The sequence below is a fragment of the Phyllobates terribilis genome, unplaced genomic scaffold (genome assembly GCF_046119375.1).
Source record: "Phyllobates terribilis strain yellow unplaced genomic scaffold, ASM4611937v1 Scaffold_230__1_contigs__length_3167835, whole genome shotgun sequence".
In the NCBI taxonomy this organism is placed as follows: domain Eukaryota; kingdom Metazoa; phylum Chordata; class Amphibia; order Anura; family Dendrobatidae; genus Phyllobates; species Phyllobates terribilis.
In genome coordinates this window covers 1,192,506-1,214,300 of record NW_027362990.1, presented here as the reverse complement: position 1 = coordinate 1,214,300, position 21,795 = coordinate 1,192,506, and the positions used below count along the sequence as shown (strand labels likewise).

The 21,795-nt window shown below is 43.6% G+C and overlaps 8 non-coding genes across 8 annotated transcripts; all 8 read left to right on the top strand.

The window, feature by feature from the left end:
* The first annotated feature begins 5,513 nt into the window (after window positions 1–5,513).
* Window positions 5,514–5,703, top strand: LOC141215119 (U2 spliceosomal RNA). Its single transcript, XR_012284263.1, has one exon. It is a non-coding gene; the product is annotated as a U2 spliceosomal RNA (small nuclear RNA).
* Window positions 5,704–6,818: 1,115 nt separating this feature from the next.
* Window positions 6,819–7,009, top strand: LOC141215070 (U2 spliceosomal RNA). The gene has a single exon (XR_012284217.1). It is a non-coding gene; the product is annotated as a U2 spliceosomal RNA (small nuclear RNA).
* A 6,124-nt stretch (window positions 7,010–13,133) lies between these two features.
* LOC141215128 (U2 spliceosomal RNA) lies at window positions 13,134–13,325 on the top strand. Its single transcript, XR_012284271.1, has one exon. It is a non-coding gene; the product is annotated as a U2 spliceosomal RNA (small nuclear RNA).
* Window positions 13,326–14,437: 1,112 nt separating this feature from the next.
* Window positions 14,438–14,628, top strand: LOC141215069 (U2 spliceosomal RNA). The gene has a single exon (XR_012284216.1). It is a non-coding gene; the product is annotated as a U2 spliceosomal RNA (small nuclear RNA).
* Window positions 14,629–15,746: 1,118 nt separating this feature from the next.
* On the top strand, window positions 15,747–15,937 carry LOC141215068 (U2 spliceosomal RNA). The gene has a single exon (XR_012284215.1). It is a non-coding gene; the product is annotated as a U2 spliceosomal RNA (small nuclear RNA).
* A 1,112-nt stretch (window positions 15,938–17,049) lies between these two features.
* On the top strand, window positions 17,050–17,240 carry LOC141215067 (U2 spliceosomal RNA). The gene has a single exon (XR_012284214.1). It is a non-coding gene; the product is annotated as a U2 spliceosomal RNA (small nuclear RNA).
* Window positions 17,241–18,355: 1,115 nt separating this feature from the next.
* Window positions 18,356–18,546, top strand: LOC141215066 (U2 spliceosomal RNA). Its single transcript, XR_012284213.1, has one exon. It is a non-coding gene; the product is annotated as a U2 spliceosomal RNA (small nuclear RNA).
* Window positions 18,547–20,978: 2,432 nt separating this feature from the next.
* On the top strand, window positions 20,979–21,177 carry LOC141215137 (U2 spliceosomal RNA). Its single transcript, XR_012284279.1, has one exon. It is a non-coding gene; the product is annotated as a U2 spliceosomal RNA (small nuclear RNA).
* The last annotated feature ends 618 nt before the right edge of the window (window positions 21,178–21,795 follow it).

Here is a 21,795-nt window from a genome sequence, read left to right as displayed (position 1 = left end):
TCAACCAGCCAGGTATCCTGCCTGCAGTAGATGGAATGTGGCAATGGAACACTGGCTGCGCGTGTCATAATAGGCTCTGAGCCTTAATATACCTGCGCACGGCAGCAGCCACCTTCAGTCTGCTGCTGGACAGCCAGCAGCAGCAGGAAAGGTAAGTAATCAGCAACACTCCTGCTAAGGGTAGACAGCTGCTTATCCCCCCCTTAATTGGTTCTCCTCCCTTCCACCGGTGTTGAGGCGGGTGGGAACAGCAGGGGGTGAGGGTGCTGTGCTAAAATAGTTGGAGTCATGCAGATCTAAAACGCGTGGATTGCTGCAGCAGCAAGCCGAAAAGTGCAGGCATGTAAGGGATCTAGAGGTTGACAACATGTCTTCTTAACGGGAGTCCAGGTGGCCATCTCCACAAATGGACTTTTCAGGATCCGAGGGTGGCACCGTAGGCCGAAACCAATTCTGGTTATCGCTTCTCGGCCTTTTGGCACGATCTATCAGGTTTTCCTGTGTGGTCTTGCCTGTGAGGTGCTCTTGGTACCCTTTCTCTCGGCCTGGGGGGATCGTTCCTCTTCGGAGGGACTTAACCCCCCTGCTGCTATTGGGAGGAAGGATTAGTCCGGGAGCAACGGGAAGGGATCCCATGAAGGCTTGCGCCTTTCAGAGAGAAGAGTCGGTACGTTCCTGAGTGAAGGATGCCGGCAACGCTCACATATTCATCGGGTGATGCCCGGATGCGGAACACCGTGAGGATTGAAGTTGGAGCAGCATCGAGGATGGAGAAGAATTTGGACTACATCTGCCATAGGATTCTTCTTGGAGTTCTGGAGTTTCGGCAGGAAGATATATTCTGCTTCCAGGACAACGAGTACAAGGGGACTTACACCATCACCTTCAAGAGCCAGGGATGCTGTCAGCAAATCGTACAAAAGGTAAACGAGAAAAACTACTTAGATGAATTGGATGGACTAACCTTTTGTCTCTTGTATGCTTATGACGAGATCCCCATCGTGGTGCATTTCCCAAACCCCTTTGTGGAAGCTGCAGACATCTCGACCTACCTTACCCGCTATTGTGATGATCTGAGATACCTGGGTACTGTGAAGAACGCGGTAGGCTTCTGGTGCGGCAAGAGAAGGTATATGGCCCGTCTAAAGAGGGACCTTAGTGGAGTGGGAGGAATGCTACACCCTCCCTCAACCTTCGTAATCGGTAAGAGCAGAGGCTACTTATTTTATCCTGGAATGCCAGTATGTTGCAGGAACTGTGGACAAATGGGTCATACCCAAACATCCTGCACGGGCAGGAAAGTAGACCGCTGCAATAATTGCAGCTGTTATGGACATTTAATGAAGGACTGTCCCGCTGGGAGGAAATGTAATCTCTGCGGTGAGGCGGGGCACATGTTCCGAGGATGCTCCAACAGGACCAGGACCTACGCAGAAGCTGCATCTTCTGAAGCTGAGCCGATGCGCCCACCGGTCTTCACTGGCAGGCCGGCGTCGGAGGGTGGTTCGAAGGGCGAGAAGGCTGGGATGGAGCAGGGAGCCGGAGGCCCCTCTGGGGCGGCCCCTGCATCGAAGTCCCTTAACGATGGGCGGACCTCGCATGGACCGGAGCGGGGGGGTCCTCCTTCTGGGAGGGTATCCTCCGTATCGATGGTTCCCGATACCGATCCTGTTGGGCTGGAGGGTGGTGCCCCTGTGCGGTTGGCTATAGGGGACCACGCAGCGATGGCCTCAGGATCTTCCAGGGCGATTAGCCAGCCAGATGAGGGGGCTTTGCTTCTAGGTGGCGAACATCAGGAAATCTGTGTTGCTGATCTTGTCCTGATGGACCAGTCTCCCCCCCTGGAGGAGGTGGAGGAAGAGGAGGACTGCACCAGTGACCTAGTGGATTCTGCCCCGAAAAAGAGACGGAATGTCGAAGCCCCAGCGTCTCCTGGAATGTGGCTGGGAACCGTGACCTACGAGGGGGCAACCGCCGGCTCACAGAATATCGAGTCGTTTGGTTCCTCTAGCCCAGATGTCCTGGAGCAATTTGATATACAGGGCTTTGAGTCAGGTGTCCTCATGGAAGATCCACCACCCTGACCTATGAATGCCCACATTAAGACTTGTCTCACTGAATGTGAGGTCATTAAAGAGCCCAGTTCGTAGGGCTGCTCTATTTAAGTACTTAGAAACCACTGACTTTGACATATGTTTATTACAGGAATGCGGGATACAACATGCACTAAATTATAATGATATCAAGACAGATTGGAGACTGGGGCCCTCCATCTGGTCTGGCTCCAACGACAACAAGTCAGCGGGGGTGGGCTTCCTCTGTTATGGGAGAAATATTACTATAAATACTGTCACAGAAATAGTACCAGGCAGAGTGGTTTTAGTGCATTTTAAATTTAATGGTTTTATCCTACGTGTAATGAATGTTTATGCTCCCCCTGATAAGCAAGAGAGAATTAATTTATTTGGGATATTGCCATTGTACTGTACTGGGTCACCTCCCCTGATCGTAGGGGGTGATTTTAATTGTCTTTGTGCTAGTGAACAACGAGCGGGGGGTGACCCTTTACGCAAATTGGATAAGTCATGTCATCTATTGAAAGATTTTATAACTGATTTTAAATTATGCGATGCGTGGAGGTCACTCCTGCCGACGGACCCTGGTTACACGTGGTCCGGAAGAGGGGTGTCCTCCAGGATCGATTTTATTTTCCTATCAGATGATTTTAACCCTGTAAAATGTGTTTTAACATCAAATATATTTTCTGACCATAAGGGCTTGGAGGTGCACCTAGAATACCGGGATGAACAGAGGGTCAACAGGGGCCTCTGGCGTCTAAGTACTTACCTGCTGGAGGACCCTCTGATTCGACAAGACTTTGTTAAAGCATATCAAGCCTGGCGGCGACAAAAACCTTCTGATGCCCCTATGGTAACCTGGTGGGAAATTTTGAAAAAAAAAGTCAGAATGTTTTTTATAAAAGCAGGGAGACGTAAAGCCAGAGAGAAAAAAAGATGTTTTAGTGATCTTAACACCAAACTGCAAACACTTTTTAAATTCAAAGAGCTAGGGGTGGAGGTGGGAGATGATATTGCTAGCCTAAAAACTGAAATCCAGAACTGCATAGACACAAAGGGGAAAGAGATTATTTTTAACTCTAGAGTGCAGCACTTGGAGGAGGGGGAGAAGTGCTCTCGCTTCTTCTTCAAAAAAGTCAAGGATAAAAGAGAAGTGATCACAAATCTAGAGGGTGAAACATCTATGCAGGGAATGTTGAATGCTACTTTTAACTTTTATAAGCATCTTTTTAGTAAAAAGTATATTGATGAGTCCTTTTTATCTGATGCTCTTAATGATCTCGATTTTAAGTTAAATTTTACAGACCAGGAGTTTTTAGAACGCGATATTGTTTTAGAGGAATTATTTTATGTTTTTAAAAGTTTCTCTAAGGGTAAAGCACCTGGGTGTGACGGACTACCTGTAGAATTTTACCTTACTTTTTGGGACATTTTAAAAGAGGACCTTTTTATGCTTTTTAAAGAAGTTTTTATTTCTGAACAGTTGCCATTTTCGTGGAGGAGAGGAGTGGTGTCTTTGATATATAAAAAAGGTGACCGCAGTACTCTAGCGAATTGGAGACCCATAACTCTCCTAAATGTTGATTACAAGGTACTTGCTAAGGTGGTTGCTGACCGGCTCAGGAGTGTCATTGCCAAACTGATCCGGCCTGAGCAGGTGTGTAGTGTACCAGGTAGAAGTATTTCAGAGGTTTTAAACGTATTAAGGGATGTAATTTGGTATTCCAGAGACCGGGGTCAAAATGTAGCTCTTTTAGCCCTAGATTTTGAAAAAGCTTTCGATAGAGTCTCTCATAGATTTCTTTTTAGAGTTTTAAAAAGAATGGGTATCCCTAATATGCTTTTAAATTGTATTAAGATTTTATATAAAAATTGTTTTAGTCAAATTTCTCTTAATGGCTTTTTAACAGATGGAGTTCCCCTTGAGTCCGGAGTGAAGCAGGGATGCCCCTTGTCGCCCATCCTGTTCATCTGCGCCATGGAGCCCCTGCTGAGCGCAATAAGGAAAGACAAAGTGATTAGAGGGGTTCCTGTTCCTGGCGGAGGTGGCAGTGATGTGAGAGTCTTTGGCTACATGGATGACGTGACGGTTGTGTGCGTGGACCCTGCTTCCCTCCGGAGGGCGGTGTTGCGCATTGAATTTTTTTCCCAGGCATCCGGGTTTAAACTTAATTTAAATAAATCTGAATGTCTGACTTTGGGATCCTGGGACACCGCCCAACTCCCGCAGCTCACTATAAAACGAGACAATGTAAAAATTCTTGGAGTTGTTTTTAACGAGGAGAATGTGGGAACTCAAAGCTGGGAGAATGTCATAGAAAAAATGTCAAAGAAAATATCATTTTGGGGTTTGAGGTCCCTAACAATGGAGGGGAAAATTTTAATTATAAAATCAGTGTTGTTACCCCTCATACTGTATATAGCTATGGTGTACCCCCCCTCTGATGTTTTAATTAAAAAAATGACTAGGATGATCTTTATGTTTTTATGGAACTCCAAAATGGAAAAATTAAGGAGAGAAATAATGAGGAAGAATAAAATGAACGGCGGAAGGGATGTCCCCGATTTACATATTTATTTGTATTTAAATTATTTCTGCTTTTGTTTCAAACATTTTAATGGTAATAGTGCGCTAAGTTATTTTTTAAAATATACTTGTGGGATGATTTTTAAAAGATGGTTTAAGTTGTCGTTGAATTCCCCTGTTTTACTATGCCCCCCCAAACACCAAGCAATCTTAGAAAAGACTGTTCGATTTTATAGCCTTGGTGATTTTAATATGGACATTTTTAAAGACCGCAAGAAGCTTTTATCTTTTCTGAGGAGGAATGAAGATGTGACCCCCATAGTAAATTTCTCAGAAGAGAGATCAAAGCAAGTTTGGAAGAATGTCTTCGGGAAATTCTTAGCAAATGGACATAAGGACATCGCATGGATGGTGGTCCACCAGTGCCTCCCCACCAGAGAGTTTCAACACAGGAGAGGCCTGGTGGCCAGATCAAAATGCCCCAGAGACTCATGTGTTAATGACGAAACCACCTTGCACCTTATGTGGAATTGCCCATTTGCACAGGAACTTTGGCACAAAGTTGGGATTCTTTTAAAATGGACTTGCGGTTTAAGAGATTTTAACCATGAATATGTTTTATATGGCCTTTTTAAATGTCCGACCCCTCAACAGTATTGTATATGTTGGTGTATGATTAACTGTTTTAAAGACGCCCTTTGGAAGGCACGCAATATTTTACTTTTTAAACGTGATGCTATTTCTGTGAAGGATTGTCTTAAAATTGCTTTTAGCCAGATGTATATTTATTACTTGAGGGATGTCAAATGTATTGGGAGAAGGGATGCCAATCGTATATGGGGTTTTTATGGGTGGAATTCTGTGTTTTAATAATGTACTGTTTGTGTTGTTGTTTTTGATTGTAAACCATCTTTTACGCACTTAATAAATTATGTTGAAACCTGATCTGTTCTTATCAGTTTAATATCTGATACGTCCCCTATCTGGGGACCATATATTAAATGGATTTTTAGAACAGGGAGATGGAAAAAGAGCTTGCTCTGTCCACTCCACGCATTGACCTGGTATTGCAGTATCTCCAGGACCGGTGCACCCCTTCTTTAATGCAGTTTCTAAAATCAGAAAGAATTGAATTCAATGTTTTTTGTTCATTTTGCTTGTTTGTCGGATTTTGGGATGGACTCTTTGGCTTTGCTTTTCTTCTCCTCATTGGATTTTTCATGTTCAAAGTTGCAGAAGCCAGATTACAAGCTCATTTTGGTTCAACTTCAGCAACTGTGCATTGCATTGCCATGTAATGTGATGCAATGCTATCTTTCTAGCTCTCCCTTTTTACTTCCTTTTGGATAAACAGACATATTAGGCAAGCATTTTGGAGCTTTCACCTAAATAACTACAGGTGGTGAGATAAGCTGCACAATATAATTGACCTTTCAGTATATTGTTGCACACACACCATCTATTTAGCAAATGCCCTTGTTATCAACAGCAGCCTTTTAAACTCACCTGAGCTAACAGGTATGTGCGCTGGTTACTCTGCTGCGCTTAAAATTTCTTTTTTGGTTTGCTACAATGCCTTTTCTGAAACGTTGTCTCCTTCTGCTGGAACACTGACTTCTTTCATTTAATGCCTGCAGACTATAAAAGAGAACCCAACCCAAAAAGTTTGGTTGATTAGTCTGTGGCATTCTGTTAAACTGTTGCTTATGGCGGTCTCTGTGAGCTTCTCAGCGACATTCAGCCAGCCAGGTATCCTGCCTGCAGTAGATGGAATATGGCAATGGAACGCTGGCTGCGCGTGTCATAATAGGCTCTGAGCCTTTATATACCTGTGCACAGCAGCAGCCACCTTCAGTCTGCTGCTGGACAGCCAGCAGCAGCAGCAGCAGGAGAGGTATGTAATCAGGAGCCCTCCTGCTAAGGGTAGACAGCTGCTCGTTCCACCCCACCCCCCGCCTTAATTGGTTCTCCTCCCTTCCAACGGTGTTGAGGCGGGTGGGAACAGCAGGGGGTGAAGGTGCTGTGTTTAAAGAGGTGGAGTTATGCAGATCTAAAACGCGTGGATTGCAGCAGCAGCAAGCCGAAAAGTGCAGGCATGTAAGGGATCTAGAGGTTGACAACATGTCTTCTTAACGGGAGTCCAGGAGCTCATCTCCACAAATGGACTTTTCAGGATCCTTGGGTGGCTCCGTAGTTTGAAACCAATTCTGGTTATCGCTTCTCGGCCTTTTGGCTAAGATCAAGTGTAGTATCTGTTCTTATCAGTTTAATATCTGATACGTCCCCTATCTGGGGACCATATATTAAATGGATTTTTAGAACAGGGAGATGGAAAAAGAGCTTGCTCTGTCCACTCCACGCATTGACCTGGTATTGCAGTATCTCCAGGACCGGTGCACCCCTTCTTTAATGCAGTTTCTAAAATCAGAAAGAATTGAATTCAATGTTTTTTGTTCATTTTGCTTGTTTGTCGGATTTTGGGATGGACTCTTTGGCTTTGCTTTTCTTCTCCTCATTGGATTTTTCATGTTCAAAGTTGCAGAAGCCAGATTACAAGCTCATTTTGGTTCAACTTCAGCAACTGTGCATTGCATTGCCATGTAATGTGATGCAATGCTATCTTTCTAGCTCTCCCTTTTTACTTCCTTTTGGATAAACAGACATATTAGGCAAGCATTTTGGAGCTTTCACCTAAATAACTACAGGTGGTGAGATAAGCTGCACAATATAATTGACCTTTCAGTATATTGTTGCACACACACCATCTATTTAGCAAATGCCCTTGTTATCAACAGCAGCCTTTTAAACTCACCTGAGCTAACAGGTATGTGCGCTGGTTACTCTGCTGCGCTTAAAATTTCTTTTTTGGTTTGCTACAATGCCTTTTCTGAAACGTTGTCTCCTTCTGCTGGAACACTGACTTCTTTCATTTAATGCCTGCAGACTATAAAAGAGAACCCAACCCAAAAAGTTTGGTTGATTAGTCTGTGGAATTCTGTTAAACTGTTGCTTATGGCGGTCTCTGTGAGCTTCTCAGCGACATTCAGCCAGCCAGGTATCCTGCCTGCAGTAGATGGAATGTGGCAATGGAACGCTGGCTGCGCGTGTCATAATAGGCTCTGAGCCTTTATATACCTGTGCACAGCAGCAGCCACCTTCAGTCTGCTGCTGGACAGCCAGCAGCAGCAGCAGCAGGAGAGGTATGTAATCAGGAGCCCTCCTGCTAAGGGTAGACAGCTGCTCGTTCCACCCCACCCCCCGCCTTAATTGGTTCTCCTCCCTTCCAACGGTGTTGAGGCGGGTGGGAACAGCAGGGGGTGAAGGTGCTGTGTTTAAAGAGGTGGAGTTATGCAGATCTAAAACGCGTGGATTGCAGCAGCAGCAAGCCGAAAAGTGCAGGCATGTAAGGGATCTAGAGGTTGACAACATGTCTTCTTAACGGGAGTCCAGGAGCTCATCTCCACAAATGGACTTTTCAGGATCCTTGGGTGGCTCCGTAGTTTGAAACCAATTCTGGTTATCGCTTCTCGGCCTTTTGGCTAAGACCATTTGGTTGCAGCCTGATAGGTGCGAGTTCTCTGGAGGAATCCAGGCCTTTTTGCGAAAGGATTTGGCGATTTTCTGTGGTATTATACCGACAGGTTTTGAAGATGAACTTCGTGAAGAATACTATCCGAATTGGAGTGGATCCATCAGTTTCCGAGAGGAATAATGTGTCCTTCATCGTGGAGAAACTTTTGGAAGGAAAAGCTGGAGCAAAACGAGGCGACTTCTACAGCGTCAACGAGTTTCCTAAATCAGGTACATATGACGTGACTTTTGTAGAAGAAAATACCTGCCTTGATGTGTTTGAGTGGCTTCGGAGTCACACTGATGATCCTTTCTTGGAAGGGGTGTGGTTTGAACCCTTGTTTGGACTTCAAGAAAAGATTGTGTGGGTAACAGTTTATAACCCTTTTACTGAGCCAGCATTGCTTGAAGGCTTCCTTGCACGGTACTGTGATTATGTGCGTAAAGGGGAAAAGCAGTTTAATTCTTTAGGTATTTTCAACTGCAAATACAAGTTTCGGGTGAAACTGAAGAAGGATCCTGGAAGTGTGGGAGGCTTTAGACATCCTCCTGCGAATTTTTCTGTGGCGGGACATAGGGGCTTCCTTTACTATGTAGGGCAGCCTATGTATTGCAGGAAATGTTACTGCTTTGGACATGTGCAGGATGCATGTAAGAAAGGGCAATGTTGCCGTAACTGCAAAGAGGAGGGGCATGTGGCAAGTGCGTGCCCGAAGCCCAAGGCTTGTGACATGTGTGGAAGTGGTGAGCACATGTTTAAAGATTGCCCGCAGGGTGTGCCCAGGAAAACTGATAAGGAGAGGAAAAAGGAGGAGGAGGAGAGGAGGGTTTTGCAGCAGATAGAAAGAGAAACTGCTAGAATGGAGAGAGAGCAGAGGAGGCGGAGGGAAAGGTCTGCCCCTGAAACTGTGAGTCTGAGGCCTGCTTACCAGAAGGAGAAAAAGGCACCTAAAATGGAGAAGGAGCTTGTGAAAGAATTGAGGAGAATGGAGGGGCAGATGAATGCAGCGGGAGAAGGAAGGTGTCCGGATACGTTGGACTTTCAGGACGTTGTAGATGCTGCAGATTGTATGGAAACTGGGGAAGGGTCATCACACCCTTCAGATCCTGAGAATATTGAGGAGTACTTCTCCGATGAGGGTGGGGGGAGTAGAAAATGTCACAGGGAGGGTGGTGGGGCAAATGATGAAGAAGATATCAAGGCACCGCAGCGAAAAGTGGGTGCCAAGAAAGCAAGGTGGGGTGATGGTGATGCTGCTAGCGGCTCGGAAACGAGTTGCTCGGTTCAGATGGTGGAAGAAGATAGTGGGGGTGCTGGTTAAGGTTGCCTTGCAATATGCGTGATAATGCCTATTATAAGCTTTGACTTAAGTCAAAGGCTTTTTCTTGTGAGTGGAGTTTTTGTAGTGTTTTTGTAACTTTTCTGTTTTCGTTTTTTTTAGGAGGTTTAAAAAAGGAAAAAATGGGTTTTACTATAATTTCACAAAATGTGAGAGTGTTTAAAAATAAGGCCAGGAGGGCTGCAATTTTTGATTTTTTGGCTATGAAGAATGCATCGATTTTTTGTTTGCAAGAGTGTGGAGTGGTGGATGGGGTGAGAGGAGATGAATGGTCTCATGGAGCATCTGTGTGGTCGGGGAGTGCATGTAATAAAAATGATGGTGTGGGGATTTTAGTTAAAGGGAGGGAGGTGGTTTTGAGTGATTATGTGGTGATTGATGTGGGGAGGTGCATTTTAGCAAATTTTGAGTATAAAAATGTTAAATTTTGTGTTATTAATGTTTATGCGCCGGTGGAGAAAAATGACCGGAAAAAGTTATTTGAAAAAATTAAACTTTTTGTTCCGGGAAGAATGCCTGTGGTGATTGTGGGTGATATGAATTGTGATGTGGGGAGAGTGAATGTGGATGTGTCTGGGAAAACTTTGTTAGAGTTGGTTAGTGATTTTGATTTGCATGATATGCAAAGTGTATGTAAAGTGAGGCCTTTGTTAAATACCTTCTTTTCCGAAAGTGGAAGAATACAATCTAGATTGGATTACTGTTTTATTTCAAAAAATATGATTCCTGTTGACTATAAGCAGGAGAATGTTTTGTTTTCAGATCATGTGTGCATGTCGTGTGAGTTGGATGTGAATGTGAATGGGGTGTTTGGGAAAGGTTTGTGGAAGTTGAATGTTAAGTTATTGGAGTATGAGGAAGTAAGAAAGGAATATGCAAGACGGTATGAGGAGTGGTGTGAGTGTAAAAATGGTTTTGGGAATGTTTGTGGGTGGTGGGATTGGGTTAAAAAACAGACAAAAATTTTTTTCAAAAATTTGGGTTATAAGATGGCAGCAGTCAAGAGGAGACATTTTGTGAGTTTAAATGCACGTTTAAGTTTCTTGTATAAATTGAGGGAGGGAGGGATGGAGGTGGAGGAGGATATTTTACAAGTGAAAAAGGAGGTTCATGAGTTCTTGTTGGAAAAAGGGAGGAGTATTGTCTTTAGAGCAAAAGTTGATAATTTGGAGTATGATGAAAAATGTTCACGTTTTTTTTTCAAGAAGGTTTTTGGGAAAAAGCAAAATATGTGTGTGTTGAATGGAGCAGATGGAAGCGAGGTGAGTGGAGAGGATATGTGTGAGGAAGTGGCAAAGTTTTATGAGGATTTGTATGCTGTAAAGTGGAGGGATGAGTGTTTGGAGAATGATGTTTTGAGTACGTTAGAGAGTAAATTGAATGAGGCGGAAAGAGAGAGGCTGATGGATGCTGTGACAAGTGATGAAGTATGGAAGGTTATGTGTAGTATGGCTTTGAATAAGACGCCGGGGGAGGATGGTCTTCCAGTAGAATTTTACCGCATGATGTGGGATGTGATTGGGAGTGATTTTGTGGATTTTTGTAAGTATATGTGGGAAAATATGGAGGTGGCAGGTAGTATGCGTGCAGGTATGGTTGTATTGATTCCGAAAAAGGGTGATTTGAAGAGTCTGAAAAACTGGAGGCCAATAACATTATTGAACTGTGATTATAAGATCTACGCAAAATTAATGGCAAATAGGATGCGTGATGTGATAGAGAGTGTGATTGGGGATGAGCAGTGTTGTGCAGTACCTGGGAGACGGATTCACGAGTGTGTGTGTATATTGAGAGATTGTCTATGGGATTGTATGAGCCGGAAGAAGAGTGTGTTTTTGTTGAGCCTGGATTTTGAAAAGGCGTATGATAGGTTGTCGCATGGTTTTTTGTTTAGAGTGTTGCTGAGAATGGGTTTTCCTGCTGATTTTGTTGGGAGAGTGAGAAGTCTATATACAGATATTTATAGTTGTGTTTTAATGAACGGTTATGTCGGTAGGAGAGTGAATGTGCATTCGGGCGTGAGGCAGGGGTGTCCGTTATCCCCTGTGGCTTTTATTTGTGCAATTGAACCTTTGTTGTGTATGTTGAGGAAGGATAAAGTGGTTCGAGGTGTGCAAGTGCCGGGAGGTGGAGGAAGAGAGTGGAAGGTGAGTGGTTATATGGATGACGTGTGTGTATTATGTGATTCTGAATGTTCGGTGAGGCGGGTGAAGTTGTTAGTGTCTATCTTTTGTGGTGCGTCTGCATTTAAAGTGAATTGGGAAAAGAGTGAGTGTAAGGTTTTTGGAAGTGGTATTTTGAGTAGAGATGTAGGTGTGAACGTAGTGAGTGGGCCCATTAAGGTTTTGGGAGTGAAGTTTTCAGAAAGATTGGATGGGAAAGAAAGTTGGGATGACGCGAAAGAGAAGGTTGAAAAGAAGTTATGTTTTTGGAAGTTGAGAAGCCTTACTTTCTTTGGAAAAATCTTAGTCATTAAAAGCGTGGTGTTGCCTATTTTTTTATATGTTGCAGTTGTGTTTCCACCAGGTTATATGGTTTTGAGAGGATTGAATAGGATTTTGTTTGTTTTTTTGTGGAATTCTAAAATGGAGAGGGCGCGGAGGGAAGTGTTGGTGAAGCGTATGGAGAAAGGTGGTTTGGGTTTTCCAAATTTAGAAGTTTTTTTGGGTGTGAATATTGTGGTGTTTGTGCTGAAAGTGATTATGGGCGATGGAAAGTTTTCATGTATGTGTGGATATTTATTTGGGGCTTATTCTTTTCGTTTGAAGTGGAGAGAGAGGGATTTGCGGTGTCCGGTTGCTTTTGAGGTGCCCGTGTGGTATGTGTGGGTTTATAAGTTTTTGGTGAAGTATGAGTTGTGTGATGTGGATGTGAGGTTGTTGGGAAATAAGAAGGCTGTGTACAGGATGATTGAGTGTAGAGAAATGGAGAGTGGAATAAATTTGGTGAGAAGGTGTGATGTGCAAAAAGTATGGAAGAAGGTGCGGATGGGTGGTATGACAAATAAGCAGAGTGAGGTTGTGTGGCAGTCTTTGCATGGAGTGTTGCCAGTAAGAGAGTTTCAGAGGAATAGAGGTTTAGTGAGGAGTGAAACGTGTCCAAGAAATGGCTGTGGTGGAAGGGAAAGTGTGTTGCATGTTTTTTGGAATTGCCAGTATGCTAGAGATGTGATTGGGAGAATGGGGCCTTTGTGTAAAGAATTGTGTGGTGTGAATTTGTTGTCCTTTGAGTTGTTTATGTTTGGTTTGGGAATATGTGATGGGACGAAGGAAAGAGTCTTGTGGTTGATGCTTGCGTGTATAAAGGAAGTGTTATGGGATGTGAGGAATGTGTATGTGTTTAAAAGGAAGGAAATTGCTGTAAAGGATAGTGTGAAGGTGATTATGGGGAAGATGTATGTGTGTTTCCTATGGGACAAAAAGAGGAGAGGGGAAGTGGATGCGGAGGGAATATGGAAAGTTAAAAAGTGGAGATATTTTGTAAATACTTCTTGATCTTGTTTTCTGTGTAAGGTTTAAAAAGAAGAAATAAAAATTTTCCGGTGATGATGGGAGCAGCATTTGTGTCGTTGAGATGATGCAGCTGTTTGGAAGGAAGTTCCTTTGGTCGTGACTATAGACCGTGGATTTCCCCATCTGAGGGAAAAAAAAAAAAAAATCTGTTCTTATCAGTTTAATATCTGATACGTCCCCTATCTGGGGACCATATATTAAATGGATTTTTAGAACAGGGAGATGGAAAAAGAGCTTGCTCTGTCCACTCCACGCATTGACCTGGTATTGCAGTATCTCCAGGACCGGTGCACCCCTTCTTTAATGCAGTTTCTAAAATCAGAAAGAATTGAATTCAATGTTTTTTGTTCATTTTGCTTGTTTGTCGGATTTTGGGATGGACTCTTTGGCTTTGCTTTTCTTCTCCTCATTGGATTTTTCATGTTCAAAGTTGCAGAAGCCAGATTACAAGCTCATTTTGGTTCAACTTCAGCAGCTGTGCATTGCATTGCCATGTAATGTGATGCAATGCTATCTTTCTAGCTCTCCCTTTTTACTTCCTTTTGGATAAACAGACATATTAGGCAAGCATTTTGGAGCTTTCACCTAAATAACTACAGGTGGTGAGATAAGCTGCACAATATAATTGACCTTTCAGTATATTGTTGCACACACACCATCTATTTAGCAAATGCCCTTGTTATCAACAGCAGCCTTTTAAACTCACCTGAGCTAACAGGTATGTGCGCTGGTTACTCTGCTGCGCTTAAAATTTCTTTTTTGGTTTGCTACAATGCCTTTTCTGAAACGTTGTCTCCTTCTGCTGGAACACTGACTTCTTTCATTTAATGCCTGCAGACTATAAAAGAGAACCCAACCCAAAAAGTTTGGTTGATTAGTCTGTGGCATTCTGTTAAACTGTTGCTTATGGCGGTCTCTGTGAGCTTCTCAGCGACATTCAGCCAGCCAGGTATCCTGCCTGCAGTAGATGGAATGTGGCAATGGAACGCTGGCTGCGCGTGTCATAATAGGCTCTGAGCCTTTATATACCTGTGCACAGCAGCAGCCACCTTCAGTCTGCTGCTGGACAGCCAGCAGCAGCAGCAGGAGAGGTATGTAATCAGGAGCCCTCCTGCTAAGGGTAGACAGCTGCTCGTTCCACCCCACCCCCCGCCTTAATTGGTTCTCCTCCCTTCCAACGGTGTTGAGGCGGGTGGGAACAGCAGGGGGTGAAGGTGCTGTGTTTAAAGAGGTGGAGTTATGCAGATCTAAAACGCGTGGATTGCAGCAGCAGCAAGCCGAAAAGTGCAGGCATGTAAGGGATCTAGAGGTTGACAACATGTCTTCTTAACGGGAGTCCAGGAGCTCATCTCCACAAATGGACTTTTCAGGATCCTTGGGTGGCTCCGTAGTTTGAAACCAATTCTGGTTATCGCTTCTCGGCCTTTTGGCTAAGATCAAGTGTAGTATCTGTTCTTATCAGTTTAATATCTGATACGTCCCCTATCTGGGGACCATATATTAAATGGATTTTTAGAACAGGGAGATGGAAAAAGAGCTTGCTCTGTCCACTCCACGCATTGACCTGGTATTGCAGTATCTCCAGGACCGGTGCACCCCTTCTTTAATGCAGTTTCTAAAATCAGAAAGAATTGAATTCAATGTTTTTTGTTCATTTTGCTTGTTTGTCGGATTTTGGGATGGACTCTTTGGCTTTGCTTTTCTTCTCCTCATTGGATTTTTCATGTTCAAAGTTGCAGAAGCCAGATTACAAGCTCATTTTGGTTCAACTTCAGCAACTGTGCATTGCATTGCCATGTAATGTGATGCAATGCTATCTTTCTAGCTCTCCCTTTTTACTTCCTTTTGGATAAACAGACATATTAGGCAAGCATTTTGGAGCTTTCACCTAAATAACTACAGGTGGTGAGATAAGCTGCACAATATAATTGACCTTTCAGTATATTGTTGCACACACACCATCTATTTAGCAAATGCCCTTGTTATCAACAGCAGCCTTTTAAACTCACCTGAGCTAACAGGTATGTGCGCTGGTTACTCTGCTGCGCTTAAAATTTCTTTTTTGGTTTGCTACAATGCCTTTTCTGAAACGTTGTCTCCTTCTGCTGGAACACTGACTTCTTTCATTTAATGCCTGCAGACTATAAAAGAGAACCCAACCCAAAAAGTTTGGTTGATTAGTCTGTGGCATTCTGTTAAACTGTTGCTTATGGCGGTCTCTGTGAGCTTCTCAGCGACATTCAGCCAGCCAGGTATCCTGCCTGCAGTAGATGGAATGTGGCAATGGAACGCTGGCTGCGCGTGTCATAATAGGCTCTGAGCCTTTATATACCTGTGCACAGCAGCAGCCACCTTCAGTCTGCTGCTGGACAGCCAGCAGCAGCAGCAGCAGCAGGAGAGGTATGTAATCAGGAGCCCTCCTGCTAAGGGTAGACAGCTGCTCGTTCCACCCCACCCCCCGCCTTAATTGGTTCTCCTCCCTTCCAACGGTGTTGAGGCGGGTGGGAACAGCAGGGGGTGAAGGTGCTGTGTTTAAAGAGGTGGAGTTATGCAGATCTAAAACGCGTGGATTGCAGCAGCAGCAAGCCGAAAAGTGCAGGCATGTAAGGGATCTAGAGGTTGACAACATGTCTTCTTAACGGGAGTCCAGGAGCTCATCTCCACAAATGGACTTTTCAGGATCCTTGGGTGGCTCCGTAGTTTGAAACCAATTCTGGTTATCGCTTCTCGGCCTTTTGGCTAAGATCAAGTGTAGTATCTGTTCTTATCAGTTTAATATCTGATACGTCCCCTATCTGGGGACCATATATTAAATGGATTTTTAGAACAGGGAGATGGAAAAAGAGCTTGCTCTGTCCACTCCACGCATTGACCTGGTATTGCAGTATCTCCAGGACCGGTGCACCCCTTCTTTAATGCAGTTTCTAAAATCAGAAAGAATTGAATTCAATGTTTTTTGTTCATTTTGCTTGTTTGTCGGATTTTGGGATGGACTCTTTGGCTTTGCTTTTCTTCTCCTCATTGGATTTTTCATGTTCAAAGTTGCAGAAGCCAGATTACAAGCTCATTTTGGTTCAACTTCAGCAACTGTGCATTGCATTGCCATGTAATGTGATGCAATGCTATCTTTCTAGCTCTCCCTTTTTACTTCCTTTTGGATAAACAGACATATTAGGCAAGCATTTTGGAGCTTTCACCTAAATAACTACAGGTGGTGAGATAAGCTGCACAATATAATTGACCTTTCAGTATATTGTTGCACACACACCATCTATTTAGCAAATGCCCTTGTTATCAACAGCAGCCTTTTAAACTCACCTGAGCTAACAGGTATGTGCGCTGGTTACTCTGCTGCGCTTAAAATTTCTTTTTTGGTTTGCTACAATGCCTTTTCTGAAACGTTGTCTCCTTCTGCTGGAACACTGACTTCTTTCATTTAATGCCTGCAGACTATAAAAGAGAACCCAACCCAAAAAGTTTGGTTGATTAGTCTGTGGCATTCTGTTAAACTGTTGCTTATGGCGGTCTCTGTGAGCTTCTCAGCGACATTCAGCCAGCCAGGTATCCTGCCTGCAGTAGATGGAATGTGGCAATGGAACGCTGGCTGCGCGTGTCATAATAGGCTCTGAGCCTTTATATACCTGTGCACAGCAGCAGCCACCTTCAGTCTGCTGCTGGACAGCCAGCAGCAGCAGCAGGAGAGGTATGTAATCAGGAGCCCTCCTGCTAAGGGTAGACAGCTGCTCGTTCCACCCCACCCCCCGCCTTAATTGGTTCTCCTCCCTTCCAACGGTGTTGAGGCGGGTGGGAACAGCAGGGGGTGAAGGTGCTGTGTTTAAAGAGGTGGAGTTATGCAGATCTAAAACGCGTGGATTGCAGCAGCAGCAAGCCGAAAAGTGCAGGCATGTAAGGGATCTAGAGGTTGACAACATGTCTTCTTAACGGGAGTCCAGGAGCTCATCTCCACAAATGGACTTTTCAGGATCCTTGGGTGGCTCCGTAGTTTGAAACCAATTCTGGTTATCGCTTCTCGGCCTTTTGGCTAAGATCAAGTGTAGTATCTGTTCTTATCAGTTTAATATCTGATACGTCCCCTATCTGGGGACCATATATTAAATGGATTTTTAGAACAGGGAGATGGAAAAAGAGCTTGCTCTGTCCACTCCACGCATTGACCTGGTATTGCAGTATCTCCAGGACCGGTGCACCCCTTCTTTAATGCAGTTTCTAAAATCAGAAAGAATTGAATTCAATGTTTTTTGTTCATTTTGCTTGTTTGTCGGATTTTGGGATGGACTCTTTGGCTTTGCTTTTCTTCTCCTCATTGGATTTTTCATGTTCAAAGTTGCAGAAGCCAGATTACAAGCTCATTTTGGTTCAACTTCAGCAACTGTGCATTGCATTGCCATGTAATGTGATGCAATGCTATCTTTCTAGCTCTCCCTTTTTACTTCCTTTTGGATAAACAGACATATTAGGCAAGCATTTTGGAGCTTTCACCTAAATAACTACAGGTGGTGAGATAAGCTGCACAATATAATTGACCTTTCAGTATATTGTTGCACACACACCATCTATTTAGCAAATGCCCTTGTTATCAACAGCAGCCTTTTAAACTCACCTGAGCTAACAGGTATGTGCGCTGGTTACTCTGCTGCGCTTAAAATTTCTTTTTTGGTTTGCTACAATGCCTTTTCTGAAACGTTGTCTCCTTCTGCTGGAACACTGACTTCTTTCATTTAATGCCTGCAGACTATAAAAGAGAACCCAACCCAAAAAGTTTGGTTGATTAGTCTGTGGCATTCTGTTAAACTGTTGCTTATGGCGGTCTCTGTGAGCTTCTCAGCGACATTCAGCCAGCCAGGTATCCTGCCTGCAGTAGATGGAATGTGGCAATGGAACGCTGGCTGCGCGTGTCATAATAGGCTCTGAGCCTTTATATACCTGTGCACAGCAGCAGCCACCTTCAGTCTGCTGCTGGACAGCCAGCAGCAGCAGCAGCAGGAGAGGTATGTAATCAGGAGCCCTCCTGCTAAGGGTAGACAGCTGCTCGTTCCACCCCACCCCCCGCCTTAATTGGTTCTCCTCCCTTCCAACGGTGTTGAGGCGGGTGGGAACAGCAGGGGGTGAAGGTGCTGTGTTTAAAGAGGTGGAGTTATGCAGATCTAAAACGCGTGGATTGCAGCAGCAGCAAGCCGAAAAGTGCAGGCATGTAAGGGATCTAGAGGTTGACAACATGTCTTCTTAACGGGAGTCCAGGAGCTCATCTCCACAAATGGACTTTTCAGGATCCTTGGGTGGCTCCGTAGTTTGAAACCAATTCTGGTTATCGCTTCTCGGCCTTTTGGCTAAGATCAAGTGTAGTATCTGTTCTTATCAGTTTAATATCTGATACGTCCCCTATCTGGGGACCATATATTAAATGGATTTTTAGAACAGGGAGATGGAAAAAGAGCTTGCTCTGTCCACTCCACGCATTGACCTGGTATTGCAGTATCTCCAGGACCGGTGCACCCCTTCTTTAATGCAGTTTCTAAAATCAGAAAGAATTGAATTCAATGTTTTTTGTTCATTTTGCTTGTTTGTCGGATTTTGGGATGGACTCTTTGGCTTTGCTTTTCTTCTCCTCATTGGATTTTTCATGTTCAAAGTTGCAGAAGCCAGATTACAAGCTCATTTTGGTTCAACTTCAGCAACTGTGCATTGCATTGCCATGTAATGTGATGCAATGCTATCTTTCTAGCTCTCCCTTTTTACTTCCTTTTGGATAAACAGACATATTAGGCAAGCATTTTGGAGCTTTCACCTAAATAACTACAGGTGGTGAGATAAGCTGCACAATATAATTGACCTTTCAGTATATTGTTGCACACACACCATCTATTTAGCAAATGCCCTTGTTATCAACAGCAGCCTTTTAAACTCACCTGAGCTAACAGGTATGTGCGCTGGTTACTCTGCTGCGCTTAAAATTTCTTTTTTGGTTTGCTACAATGCCTTTTCTGAAACGTTGTCTCCTTCTGCTGGAACACTGACTTCTTTCATTTAATGCCTGCAGACTATAAAAGAGAACCCAACCCAAAAAGTTTGGTTGATTAGTCTGTGGCATTCTGTTAAACTGTTGCTTATGGCGGTCTCTGTGAGCTTCTCAGCGACATTCAGCCAGCCAGGTATCCTGCCTGCAGTAGATGGAATGTGGCAATGGAACGCTGGCTGCGCGTGTCATAATAGGCTCTGAGCCTTTATATACCTGTGCACAGCAGCAGCCACCTTCAGTCTGCTGCTGGACAGCCAGCAGCAGCAGGAGAGGTATGTAATCAGGAGCCCTCCTGCTAAGGGTAGACAGCTGCTCGTTCCACCCCACCCCCCGCCTTAATTGGTTCTCCTCCCTTCCAACGGTGTTGAGGCGGGTGGGAACAGCAGGGGGTGAAGGTGCTGTGTTTAAAGAGGTGGAGTTATGCAGATCTAAAACGCGTGGATTGCAGCAGCAGCAAGCCGAAAAGTGCAGGCATGTAAGGGATCTAGAGGTTGACAACATGTCTTCTTAACGGGAGTCCAGGAGCTCATCTCCACAAATGGACTTTTCAGGATCCTTGGGTGGCTCCGTAGTTTGAAACCAATTCTGGTTATCGCTTCTCGGCCTTTTGGCTAAGATCAAGTGCAGTGATCTAGCGGTTGCTGCCTTGGTCTTGACTGGGAGGTGCTTGGGGTACCCGGCTCCTTGGCCTGGGGGGATCGCTACACTCATCGGTGGAGCTAAACCCCCCTGCTGCTATTAGGGAGTCGGATTAGTCCCTGGGCAACGAGAGGCGATCACCTTGTCACCACACATAGCTGTGGGGGGCAACTGTCGCCACACATAGCTGTGGTGGCAACATTTGGAGGATTAAAAGGAAAAACCGAAGGAAAACGGATTGTTGAGATGGAGTTTTGGAAAAAGAAGAGATGCTTACGTTTTTTTGTGAAACGGGAGACGGAAGAAACTTTTTTGGAAGAAAAATGGATTCTGGAAATTTTGAGGAAACATGAAGTTTTGGAGAAGGATATCTACTGTATGCAAGAAATAAAGCAAGGTAAAGTTTGTGATGTGACTCTAGTTTCTGAGGAAAAGTGCATTCATTTTTTCAAATGCTGGAGTGAAGAGGATTCTGGGATAATTGGAGTAAGTGCATCATTCATGGGGAAACCGAAGAGTGTGATAATTTACATGGACAATCCGTTTGTGGAAATAGAGGAGATAATGGTTTTTTTGGAATCTAAATGTAAGATGGTAAAGTTTCAGAAATTATACAGGAACAAAGTTGGTATTTGGAACGGAAAGAGACGTTTTTTGGTGTGGACAACAGGAGAAGAAAATTTGCATAATGGGAGGATTATGGTAAACGGGAGTTCTGGGTATTGTTACATGGAAAGCAGCAAAGGAACTTTTGAAAAGAACTTTGGAGGACAAAAGGAAGATATTGGTGATAAAATGAAGAAGGAAGTTGATGCGATAATTATAGAGGAGAATAAGCAGGGAAAAGAAGTTGAAAGTTTAAAGGTGAAGAAAAAGGTAACGGTACAGGAAAATTGTGGATCAAGGAAAGTATCTGGTGAAAAGAAAGAAGTAAAAGAGGAAAAGGGTAAAGTTTTGGAGAAGGTGGTGACTTTCAGAGATGATGAGGAAGAGTATGATTGGGAACAGATGCGGTTAGAGCATGAGGAGGAAGAAAAGAAGTTAAGGGGTTTTGTTGGGAGGAAAGTAAAAGGGAAAAAGGGGATATTTAGTTTGGGAAACCGGGTGAAGTAATGTCAGTTGTGATTTGTTTGGAAACTGTTGAAACTGTAAAGGAATTGTTATGTTTAACTTTATATATATTAATTCAAATGAAAAAATATAAATATAATATCTAAACACGATGATGGAACTAAAATCTTGAGTTTAGTGATATATGATTTAAGATTATAAAACTTAATTTCTGAGTGTTTGGAAAAAAAAAAAAAAAAAAAAAAAAAAATCTGTTCTTATCAGTTTAATATCTGATACGTCCCCTATCTGGGGACCATATATTAAATGGATTTTTAGAACAGGGAGATGGAAAAAGAGCTTGCTCTGTCCACTCCACGCATTGACCTGGTATTGCAGTATCTCCAGGACCGGTGCACCCCTTCTTTAATGCAGTTTCTAAAATCAGAAAGAATTGAATTCAATGTTTTTTGTTCATTTTGCTTGTTTGTCGGATTTTGGGATGGACTCTTTGGCTTTGCTTTTCTTCTCCTCATTGGATTTTTCATGTTCAAAGTTGCAGAAGCCAGATTACAAGCTCATTTTGGTTCAACTTCAGCAACTGTGCATTGCATTGCCATGTAATGTGATGCAATGCTATCTTTCTAGCTCTCCCTTTTTACTTCCTTTTGGATAAACAGACATATTAGGCAAGCATTTTGGAGCTTTCACCTAAATAACTACAGGTGGTGAGATAAGCTGCACAATATAATTGACCTTTCAGTATATTGTTGCACACACACCATCTATTTAGCAAATGCCCTTGTTATCAACAGCAGCCTTTTAAACTCACCTGAGCTAACAGGTATGTGCGCTGGTTACTCTGCTGCGCTTAAAATTTCTTTTTTGGTTTGCTACAATGCCTTTTCTGAAACGTTGTCTCCTTCTGCTAGAACACTGACTTCTTTCATTTAATGCCTGCAGACTATAAAAGAGAACCCAACCCAAAAAGTTTGGTTGATTAGTCTGTGGCATTCTGTTAAACTGTTGCTTATGGCGGTCT